We start from the raw sequence: 11232 nt of genomic DNA, 5'->3' as shown, positions 1-11232 counted from the left end.
AACACTTGTGAGACCAGGGGGCCTAAGGAGAGTTAAGTCAACACAGCTGGACAACCCAACTGATTGAGTGTCCAGGATGAAAATGCAGATGGCTAGAGGGGCAAGAGAAGAGACTTGTCAGCCTGGGCTAGCCTGGCCAAGGAGGCCTGGAGAAGTGTGCATGATATTTAGACAGGCAGAGAGCATGGGAGAAGGAGGAAGAGAGATACTCACCAGTCATCTTTCTGTGCCTCTTTAGTTTAGTATGTAAACTCATTTGACCTTGCAGCAAACTGCTGAGGGGAGTATTATTCCCATTCCAATGGAGAAAAATCTAAAGTTTATAGAGGTTAAAAGTCCAAATTTGTGCAGAGAATAAAATGATAAACTGGTCTCTATAACTGGGAAGCCCATTATCTTTGTCCTTTTCTGTTTTATTTTGTGTATTAGCTTCAGTAGATTTGTCAATAAGAGCTTCTTAAAAGCAGAGAATTGAGAAAGATTCTGAGGTAGATATTAATGTGGCAGGATAGCAAGAAGCTAGGAAAATTCCTGGGCAAGTGGAAGGAGAAAATAAGACAAGAAAATTAAACAAGGCCAAACAGTTTCAGAAGCTGGCAGCCAGCGTGCAAGACTTTACCTTCCACAACCAAGGACACTTGAGGACAAATGGTTAATACCTCTCCTCCCTAACCAAAGAATACGGAGGGGGAAAGAAGAGGGAATTTTATCTCACCCACTGAACAAAGAAGTCAGCAGTCTTATGACTTGCGGAAATAAAATCACCAGATGTTCTCATAAATTCTGGGAAAAGCTACAACAAAGTAAAATGGGGGTCTTGATATCTAGTCAGTTGCCCAAGATATCTGGCAGAGGAACTGTGACACCTGTAGACAGAAAAATAGAAAACTCCTAAACCACCCAGGCAAGGAGCTCAGACTAGCTGGGTGCCCACTTGTGCTATATGCCAAGTGTATTTTTAATAAATTTGCTTGATTTGCTATGATGCTGCTGTCTGTCACTCGTCTGAAATCTTATGAGATTGACAAAAGCCGAGGAGGGGCAGCCCTCCCCCTCTGACTCAGGGGGCTGTCCAGTAATAACTCTACTATATTATGTTAGCTTCAGGTATGGTTAGAGTTTCATGGAGTCACCCATAACAAGAAGACTTGCAGCTAGGTGAGATTCTCATGCCTTAGAAAAGTGAGTAACAGTAATTATTGTCATTTATGAGACCTATAGTTGTGCCAAGCAATTTGTAAATGATAATTTACTAGAGACCCAGTGCACATATTTGTGCACGGGTGGGGTCCGGCTGGCCTGGCCCCAATCAGAGTGGATCAGGGGTGGGCCTGTCAGGAGTAGGAGATGGCAGGAGGTTGGCTGGCCGCCCCCCCACTTCCCCGATTGGGGCTGATCAGGGCCGGCCAACTGGTGGGAGAAGCTGTGGGTGATTGGCCAGTGGGCCCTGCCCCTGATTGGGGTTGGGGAGCCAATCCGGGTGGGGAAGGCCATGGGGAGGGGCTCTGGGCAGTGTGCCAGCTGGCCCCACCCCCAAATGGGGTGAGGGGGTGCTGATTGGGGGCCAATGGCCTGGGGGAGGGGCCATGTGTGGTTGGCCACTGTCCCTTCCCCTGATTGGGGTAGGGGGGTGATCTGGGGTGGGGCCGGGTGGCTGGAGGGGCTGCAGGAGGTTGGCTGCCGGCCCGGGCTCCTATTGGGTTGGCAGGTGTGATCAGGGGTGAGGCCGGCCAGGGGGAGGGGCCGCAGGAGGTTGGCTGGCCATCCCCACTCCCTGATCAGACTGGTTTGCTGGCCACAGTGGGCGTCATAGCTACTGGTCATTACAGTCATTACGGCATTGTGGTCACTGGCTTTTTATATATATAGATACACAATCTCATTTATAACAACCAGGAGGTAAATGTTATGACAACTGAGGAGGTAAATTTTATTATCCCAAATTTATAGGTGATGAAATAGAAGCTCAGAGAGGACAGGAAACTTGCCTAGCATCATAGAACTGGGATTTGAATTCAGTCTGTGGAAAGCCATGTTCTTCCCCCTTTCCACCTGAAGTCCTAGTACTGTGATGAAATACCTTCTAAGCTGGTGTCAGCATCTTCACAAAATGACAAAGGAAGTGATAGACTGTCGAGAGCTTAAGACAAAACTAGATTGAGCTATCCAGGTGTTAGTGAAGAGCTCCAAACATTCCTTCGTCACTTTACACTAAGGTGTTGGATTGTGGAACATTTTGAAAAACATTGAAGGCAATCTTAAAATTGAACAGGAACAAAGCCATACATGTGAGTGTATTCTGAAGGTGGTGGGGAAGGAAATTGACTGTCAACTTTGTTCATGCTGGAGCTGATGGTAAGTTTGTTTTAAATACCAGATGAAATTGCACACCATCATGGGATGCAGTATATTAGGAATATTGGCCAACCGTGACGTATGTTCCAAGCTATTTTAACCTATAGAAAAGAAAAGTCTTACAAGGTTATGGTTAAATTCCCTCTTGTTTTGAAATTATTTTACCCAGGGTAAGGTGAACTAAACAATTTTATGTTTCAGGGACATTTAGTCTTCATGTCTCTCTGCCCAGAGTGCGCCCTCTCATTCCCTTGATCCCTTACCCCTGCTCACCACATAAAAAGTTTCATTTTTCTTGCCTGAACTCTCTTGTTCTTTTGTCTTCATGTTTGCTTTACGCATTCCTACCTTTGGATTGTCAGTATTGCATCCTCCTGTGTTCATTTTTTTTGCCCTTCCTGGTGTGGGGAGGCGGGGGGGAGTGTATCTTCTGGGAAAACACCTTCAGTAAAACAGTAAAAATGTCCTCTTTGCTTTTGCAACTTTTGCTGTAATCTTATAAAACAGTCCACCCCAATCCTATTTTTAAAAAAATAATCTTTATTGTTGAAAGTATTACATAAGTCCTCCTTTTCTCCCCATTAACCTCTTCCAGCCTGCTGTTATCCTCCCCTTCCCTCCTCCCAGGCCCTCACCACCCAGTTGTCTGTTTCCACGGGTTATGCATACTAGTATGTGCCTACAAGTTTATTGGTTGATCTCTTACCACCCACCCTCCCCTGCCTTCCCTCTGAGGTTCAACAGTCTGTTCATGCTTCTGTGACTCTGGGTCTATTTGTGATCAGTTTATTAACATTAACCCAAGACCTTTTACAGCTTCCTCCAAATCTCTCTTGAAAGTTTATAGTTTTTACCCTTACTTTTGCTTCAGGCGCTCATTTAAGACATGAATGTCCAAGTCCTCCAGATTGGTCTCCGCTCATTGTTCTCTTCTCTGTTTTTCCTTATTCCCTCATGCTGCCTTTCTTTTTCTGTCTTATTTTTTCTATCTTTTCTCTTGTTTGTGCCTTCATATCCATGTTTTTCACCCCTCCAGAACTGTGGGCAGAATAAACTGCTCTCTATTGTGTTCTTTTTCCATAACTTTCCTCTGAAACTCTCCGTTATCTTCTAACCTTAATTCTGTTTTATTAAATCCATCCCCTCCCAAATCCATTAACTTTTCTTCAGTCTTCAACTATAAACCTTCCCTTCAATCTATTCCAGACTCATCAGTTGTTTGAATCACTTCCTCACCTCTGACTTTCTCTTGACCTTCTCCCAACTACTTTGCCACTATCCTCTACACTGAAATGGTACTTACCAAAGAAGCTCTAATGACTTCTTCCTGGACAAATTGAGTGTTCTTTCATCTCTGATCCTTATCTTTCCTGGCAATACCTCTATCTAAAAGATGGTAGATCATCTTTGAAATGCTTCTGAAGTAAGGTGGACTTCTTTTTTTTTTTTGAACTAAAAACATATCTCCTAGAGTGGGCATCATTTTGTTTATTTTGCTCATGATAATCAGAGATGGCTTACTGTTTGCACTTCTAATAGCTGTCTTTAAAAGTGTCTGATGTGCCAGTGGGTTTTGAATGGCCAGTAAAAGGCTTTCTGATTTTGGTAGGGTCCTCTTCCCTGAAGGATAGACTTCTGAGTCAGTCTTATACCTACCCCCACACACTGAATTTCCCTAAATCTAGTTTTCAAGTTATTACCACAGTCAGGAAATCTAAATAAATGACTTTTTTTGGGGGGGGAATAATTCCCTTGGTCACTTTGGTTTTTGTGAAGAAACTTCAAACTTACCCAAGCTCAAATTCAGTTGAAAATTAGGATTTTAAATATTTCTGAATTAAACTTGAAAGAATAAAAACTCCTTTGCACAATTCTAATTGATAATGATTACCTCATCCTTTATTTGGCTATCATAAATATATTTTTGTAACTATTTTTGTTCTTGAGAAATTATAATCATCATTATGTACAACAAGAGTTAAAAGTTCCAATGATAAGGGAAAAATGATTTAAATATTATTAAGGTTGTGGCTCTGTAACAAAAGACTTAGAATTCCACATTCAGACTGCTGCTATTTCCCCCTGATAAGTGCAAGGGGGTGTAGCCTTAGACTTCTCTGATTCCTTCATGCAGCTTTATGTCACTCCTGTTAACATTATTTAAATATAGCTTTCTTAATTCCTGAGAATGATTCTGAAAATAGTGTTTTGACTAGTAATATGGAGAAGACAAAGAATCCAAAGACAAAGGCAAGATGTGCACTGACTGATTTATGTCACTTTAATAACATAATTACTTGATGAGCACTTACATGATTTAGTTACTGATCTTCAACCTTTCAGAGCTAGAGAATGAATTGCTGATGTATTTCACTGAGGTACTGTCAAAAATTTTGAGCAATGCTATATATTCAGTGGTATTTTAGGAGGTATATTCCTGAGTTATATCATTAAGTAGTTCATCATATAAAATAGGGCAGTTTAGTGAAAATATTTCATAGCAGAACCAGACTGTTTTCTGAATTGGTGCTCTCCTTAATTTCTTCAGGCTGGATACATTTTAAAGTAGGGAAGAGAATAATGTGAAATCTTTTTTTCTGATTTACAAATAATGGAAAAATGCAGCAGTGTGATCTATTCAGCATTCCATCAGGATTATGCATCTGGTAACATTCTCCATAACATCAAGTCTAGGCAGCATCTCCACCTTGAACTTAGACTTATCCCAAAGAAGTATGTCTTTCATGGACATGAGGGGGAAACACTGATGATGCTTCCTAGGAGTAAACATACTAGGTGGTGTTTCTGCGGTGAAATGCTGTGCTGAGAGCAAACCACCCAGTGTGACCCTGTCCAGCTTCTCTCACATAGGTGAAGTCATGTTAAGACGATAATGATGGACCGTCTCCAGGAGGTCAATGTCAATATTCATTTATTCATCAACCTGTTTGTATTGGGAACTTATTTGTTGCAGCTACTCTTTCAGGTTTGAAGATGAAGCAGCGAGCAAAAAATTGTCCTTAAATCATTGGGGGGTGTCATTGAAATTACAGGTAATTCCTGGTTTTATGGACATTTACAATGTAGTAGGATAAGTGCTGCAATTGGTTTAAGCCCAGGATGCAGTAGGAACACACAGGAAGCTATGTCTGGAGGTACGTGGGATGATTGGAGGGAGACTTCTTGGAAGAAGTAGGAGTCAAGTTGATACTAGAATAGTAAACAGTGTTGACACGTAAAGAGATGGCAGGGCAGGCAGAATATTCCATCAAGTGGGGAACAGCATGTGCAGAGTCACTCAGGGAATGCTGTACAGTGAGAGGAGAAGAATGGGGGGAAATGCAGATGGAGAGAAGGTAAACCCACATCATAAATATTTTGTATGACCTGCATAGTATTTATTCTAAGCACGGTAGGGAACTGTGGAAATATTTTGAACAGAGGAATAACATATGTAGACATATTTGTGTTTTTCAAATATCCCCTTAGTTATATAATGACAGTCAGGAGAAGTGGGAGTAGGGATGGAAATAGAAAGCAGAGTCTGGTCAGGAGTCTCTATAGTCATCTAGGAAAGAGATGATGGTGCCTGAGATGAGGAAAGTGGATAGATTTGGGGGAAATGTAGGAGATAGAATTGATAGAACATGGTGATTGGATATTGGGAATGAGAGACAGGGAAGACAGTAGAAGGACTTGAGAGTCTACACTAGGCAATTTGAAAAAAGGTGATGCTGTTTAGTGAGAGAGAACAGGAAGGAGTGGTATGTTTGGACGCAGAGAGTAGAGTTCAACTTTGGGTATATTGACTTTGAATGAGTATGTAAAAGAGTGGGGCAATCCTACTCTTGTTTTAGAAGTTGTCAGAGGAAGTTTCTCATGGGCCAATTATAGAAATAGTATTAAGGAATCTTTTCAACATTAATGTTATCTTTTAGAACTATTTCCCAAGAAAATCTAATTACTCAGTACAAAAATAGAATTGCAGCTTGGGCAGGGACTTGGTCTTAGCACTTCTCTCAAGCTTGGAATCGAGGGAGTGCCTGGGTGAACAGATTTAGTTGACAATGGAGTTCCATTGCTGTGAATTGCCAATAGGTCACCTGATCCATTTCCTTGAAGGAGCAGGCAGGTTAGTACTGCCCCCTGCAACCAGGCTAAGGGAGTGCCTGTTTTTGGAGTAGTACTCAGAAATGTAATCAAGGCAAAAATTGAAGTGCAAATGTAGTCAAAATAAAAATTGAAGTTAGGGATGTGTTGTGGAGATAAGGAGAGAGGTAATCTAGAGAAGAGAGTCTGCTGTGTCACAAAATGAAAAGAGCAAAAAACCAAGTAATAATGAGCTGGATTACCAAGCAAGTGACATGCAGATTCAGAGGCCTGACACAGAATAATGGGTTGGGTTTGTGAGCAGATGAGCTGCGATGGGCATGTCTCAGGGCCCCAGGCTGATGCTGGAAGCTGCCTTTTGGATATTCTCAGGGACATGGTGCTGGCTGTATTCATGAAGTCAGAAATAGGGCAGATATCCATGTTTCCATACTTAAGTCCTCTTTTCCTGTAGGTTTGAAACCTTTTCAATTTTGTAGGTAGTTTCAGTGTTAGAAATTCAGGTCTGTTGTTCCTGTGGATGAATTACTTTCTTGATTTTGAGATAGGGAAGAATGGTTGGAATGGAGGACCTATGGAATGTGTAGGAAAAGCTGGTGGCCAACTGCAAGGAGGAATGCAGGTCTGGATCTTCATACAGCTGTTCTGAACCTGTGGGTCGCGACCCCTGAAAATACATCCTGCATATCAGATATTTACATTACGATTCACAATAATAGCAAAATTACAGTTATGAAGTAGCAATGAAAATAATTTTATGGTTGGGGGTCACCACAATATGAGGAACTGTATTAAAGGGTCGCGGCATTAGGAAGGTTGAGAACCACTGGTCAAGGTTGTGGAAATTCTTTTAAGAGAGGTAAAAAGTAAAGGGTTGATCTGGACAATAGGTGACCGTTAACAGCAGCTTCTTGGTGGAGCCCCTTTGTGCAGTTCTAAGTAGGTGGTCTCTAGCAGTGGGGCTCAATAGCCTCTCCCTCTCAGTAAGATACTGAGATTCTGGGATGAGGGTTGGTAATGGTTAATTTTATGTGTCAACTTCACTGAGACAGAGGGTGCCCAGATTAAACATGGTTTCTGGGTGTGTCTGTGAGCATGTGTCTGGATGAGACTGGCATTTCAATGCATGGACTAGGTAAAGCAGATTGCCCTCCCCAATGTGAGTGGGTAATCCAATCCTTTGAGGGCTTGAATAAAACAAAAAAAGATGAAGGAAGAGGGAATTCACTCTCTCTGCTGACTGCTTACACTTAGACATTGGTCTTCTCCTGCCCTTAACCAGGACTTACATGATGGACCTTCCAGTTCTCAGAACTACACCACTGGATTTCCTGGGCTTCCAGCCAGCAGATTGCGGATCATGGGACTTCTCAGCCTCATAACCATCTGAGTTAATGCCTTATGAAAAATCTCTCTCTCTCTCTCTCTCTCTCTCTCTCTCTCTCTCTCTCTCTTCCCACACACAAGCACACACACATGCACACGCACATGCACACACACATGCACATGCACACACACATGCACACACACACATGCACACGCACGCAATCACACTGTATTGGTTCTGTTTCTCTGGAAAACCCTAAGACAGGCTTAGAATAAAAAGCTCATCTTTGCCTCTCATTATATTCTTTTTTTTTTTTTTCGCTTAAAGTATTACAAAGGGTATTACATAAGTGTCCTTTTTTCCCCCCCGCCCTTGACAAACCCCTACCCTCCCTTACCCCCCAGTGTCTTGCCTCTCATTATATTCTGACTTGGACATGGAAGAAGGTGCCTGTTACCAGCAAAGGGACACGTAATACTATTGCTGATGTCAGAGAGCTCCGCTGCTGTGGATACAAAGGGCAAGTTCCAATAGTGATGAATGTGGAGCCTTGTAAACTGGGACCATGTTGAATGTTCAGGCCATTAGAGCACAAGAAAATCTGACTTTCTGCCCATATACCTGTTGTATAGACACCAATGAAGGGCAGGTTTGGATGAGCATCCAGATGAATTTTTTTGTTGCTTCTTGCTATGCTGGCCCAGGGTATGCACAGTTGAGAATAAGTGTAGGGAAAGCCCAGTATGCTTCCAACATTACACGCAGGTTGTTGCATTCATAGAGGTCAGAGGGCACATCACTGGTGAATCATTGTGCAGAGTCTCCCTTGTTGGAATTGGGCCCATGGCTCTAAGTCAGTTAACTAAGTTGGCTGTGAAATCAATGATATACTGTTGAGTTATATTGAAGTCTGTAAATCATGGCTTTGTGTACATTTTGGTTTATGGGCTTGTCAAAAACCTGTCTCAGGACAGTAAGAAACCACAGGATTTCCTGTGCAGGGGACAGAGGAATCACATATTCTATCATTGAGCATTCCTGGATAAATGTGATATAAGGAATGCCTTTTGCTTGAATTTCCAGATACTTATTCTATATTTCTCTAAAAGGTGGCACCTGCAGCATGAAGAAGCATACACTCATAGAATCCCCTCCAAGAAACTTAGGAGGAATGATTGTGGGTAACATGCCCAAGGGATTGGCCAGGAACATTTGTGAGCATGAGTTCCCTTTGAGTGCCAGACACCTCATCACCTCACCAGACTGCTGTGGGGCATTCCTTTAAACCAGTGGGTCCCAACTTTTTTGGGGCTATGCCCCACCTAAGCATCTCCAAAATCCTGATGGTTCTAAGAGGCCCCTAGAACCATAAGAAATGCAAAAAAAAATCACTGTTAATAACTCATTCCTGAATTTCCCCCCTTAAAAATCAAATTGACCACCTGTGGGGCATGTACCCCACGTTGGGAACCACTGCTTTAAAGGATCCTAAGGGATGCTCATTCTGCATAAGATGGTCTTTATGCAGAAATCCTAGAAGACACTTAGTGGACTTTTCTATCCTCTCCAGGAACTTGTTTTGGCTTTAGTGGGAATCTGCTTGGGAGGCAGTTCTGAGTTTGCTGTTAGCAGATGATTGTGGCCTCTTGTTCTAGTGATTCGGGGGCTGTGACAGAGGCGGGGGTGATTAATGGTGGCACAGGTGGCCTAGATATACTTGGATTGTCAATGCACATTCAACAGGCCAAATAGATTTTTTGGCTCATATTTTTTAAAAAAGCAAACCCTCATATACAAGGGCGATTTGCTTATTCTGAAAAAGTTCCAAAAGGATAAAATCCCCAACCATTATTCATTAATTTCAGTTCCTAACAGCTTATAAATATCCTCAGAAGTTTTTGTTACATAGACAGGGAGCTATGCTTAGAACATAGAATTAACTAGGATTATAATGGGTGATAAAAATTAAAGTTTATTAACTTCAAATTGTTCTTGGGGATGGAAATGAAGCAGAGGGAGCTTGCAGGGGGAGCTTGCAGGCCCCTATCCTTATCACCTATGTGTAATAGCTCTACTTTATCCTTTGTACTATATGCATAACCCATGGACACAGACAATAGCGTGGTGAAGACCTGGGACAGGGGGTGGGGATGGGCTAGAAGGGGTCAATGGGGGGAAAAAGGAGACTTATGTAATACTTTCAACAATAAAGATTCAATTAAAAAAAAGATTCCTTTGTACAGTGCACTTCTTGGCTAAAAACCAAGAGTCTAAAAACCACTGGTGTAACTTATTTTCTTATTTGTAGGTGTAGAAACTGGTCCTCACAGCAATAAAGTGACCCACTCAAGAACCCATAGGCAATGAATTTGGGCCTCCTACCAGTGTGAGTCCTCCAGTTGTCTCCTAAATTCTCAGTATGGCTCCAGGGACAACAAATGGCCTGGGTGATCTAGTCTCAAAGGGTGCATTAGAGATACACTAGTTCCATGCGAATTTATTAGGGATTATGAAGAGAAAAAAATGTACTAATGTTAAATGAACTTGGGAAATAGAGAACTAGCTGAAGTTTTCTCTAGTTCACTTCCCCCCACAGTTGTAAATATACTAATATTAATATCAAATATAATAAGGAAAAACGATATGTGCATTTCCTAAATTTATTTGATTATGGAATCCTCTTCTTATGGAGCAAATTAAGGAGCTAATTTTCCATGAAACACACTTTGGAACCACTCTGTTTAAATATGCAGTTACCAATGAAGATCTTGAATCACTGGCAATCTAAAAATATTTTAGATGTAGAATGTCTTAAGCAAAATGTGCTCGGGTTGAATTGCATATGTGGTATCACTGACTGATCAATTGCAAGTTGAGAGGGAAGTTACTTAAGTAATCAATTGTTGAAAATATCCTTTAAGTTTAAAGTAATTGTATTGGACAATGTAAGTCTCTCCATGATACTGATCGTATAGATGTTGTAGGTGATATTTGGGCTGAGAGGGGGCACCCTAAGTCCCTTTTCTAATTCCAAATGGCTTCAGCACATCTTAAGCTTTCACTATTGTAATCATTCTTCTGGGTTAATATCATTCTAGGTAAAAATACCTTTATAATTACCAGTACCGAAGCAGTATTTAACTTGCCACTCTAAAATATTCTATCATCTTACGAGCTTGGTTAGTAGTCAGAAGAGACAATACTGTACACAAGTTAACAGCGCAGGCTCCAACAGCAGATTTTCCATGTTTGTGTCCCTGCTCTGCCATTTGCGAGTTCTGGGATCTTGGGTAAGTTACCTAACTCGTTTGTGCCTCAGTTTCTGCATCTGTAAAATGGGGATACTATTTTTAGAATGCAGTTCTGAATTTTATCATGAAGATTTTTGATTCTTTGAAAAGAGGTAGTACCAAAGGGAAGAAACACCATCTAAAATGGAA

Source organism: Myotis yumanensis, unplaced genomic scaffold (genome assembly GCF_028538775.1).
Source record: "Myotis yumanensis isolate MYYU_CA2020_CCGP unplaced genomic scaffold, mMyoYum1.0.hap1 SCAF_2, whole genome shotgun sequence".
In the NCBI taxonomy this organism is placed as follows: Eukaryota; Metazoa; Chordata; class Mammalia; order Chiroptera; family Vespertilionidae; genus Myotis; species Myotis yumanensis.
Note: the sequence above shows the minus strand (reverse complement) of the source record.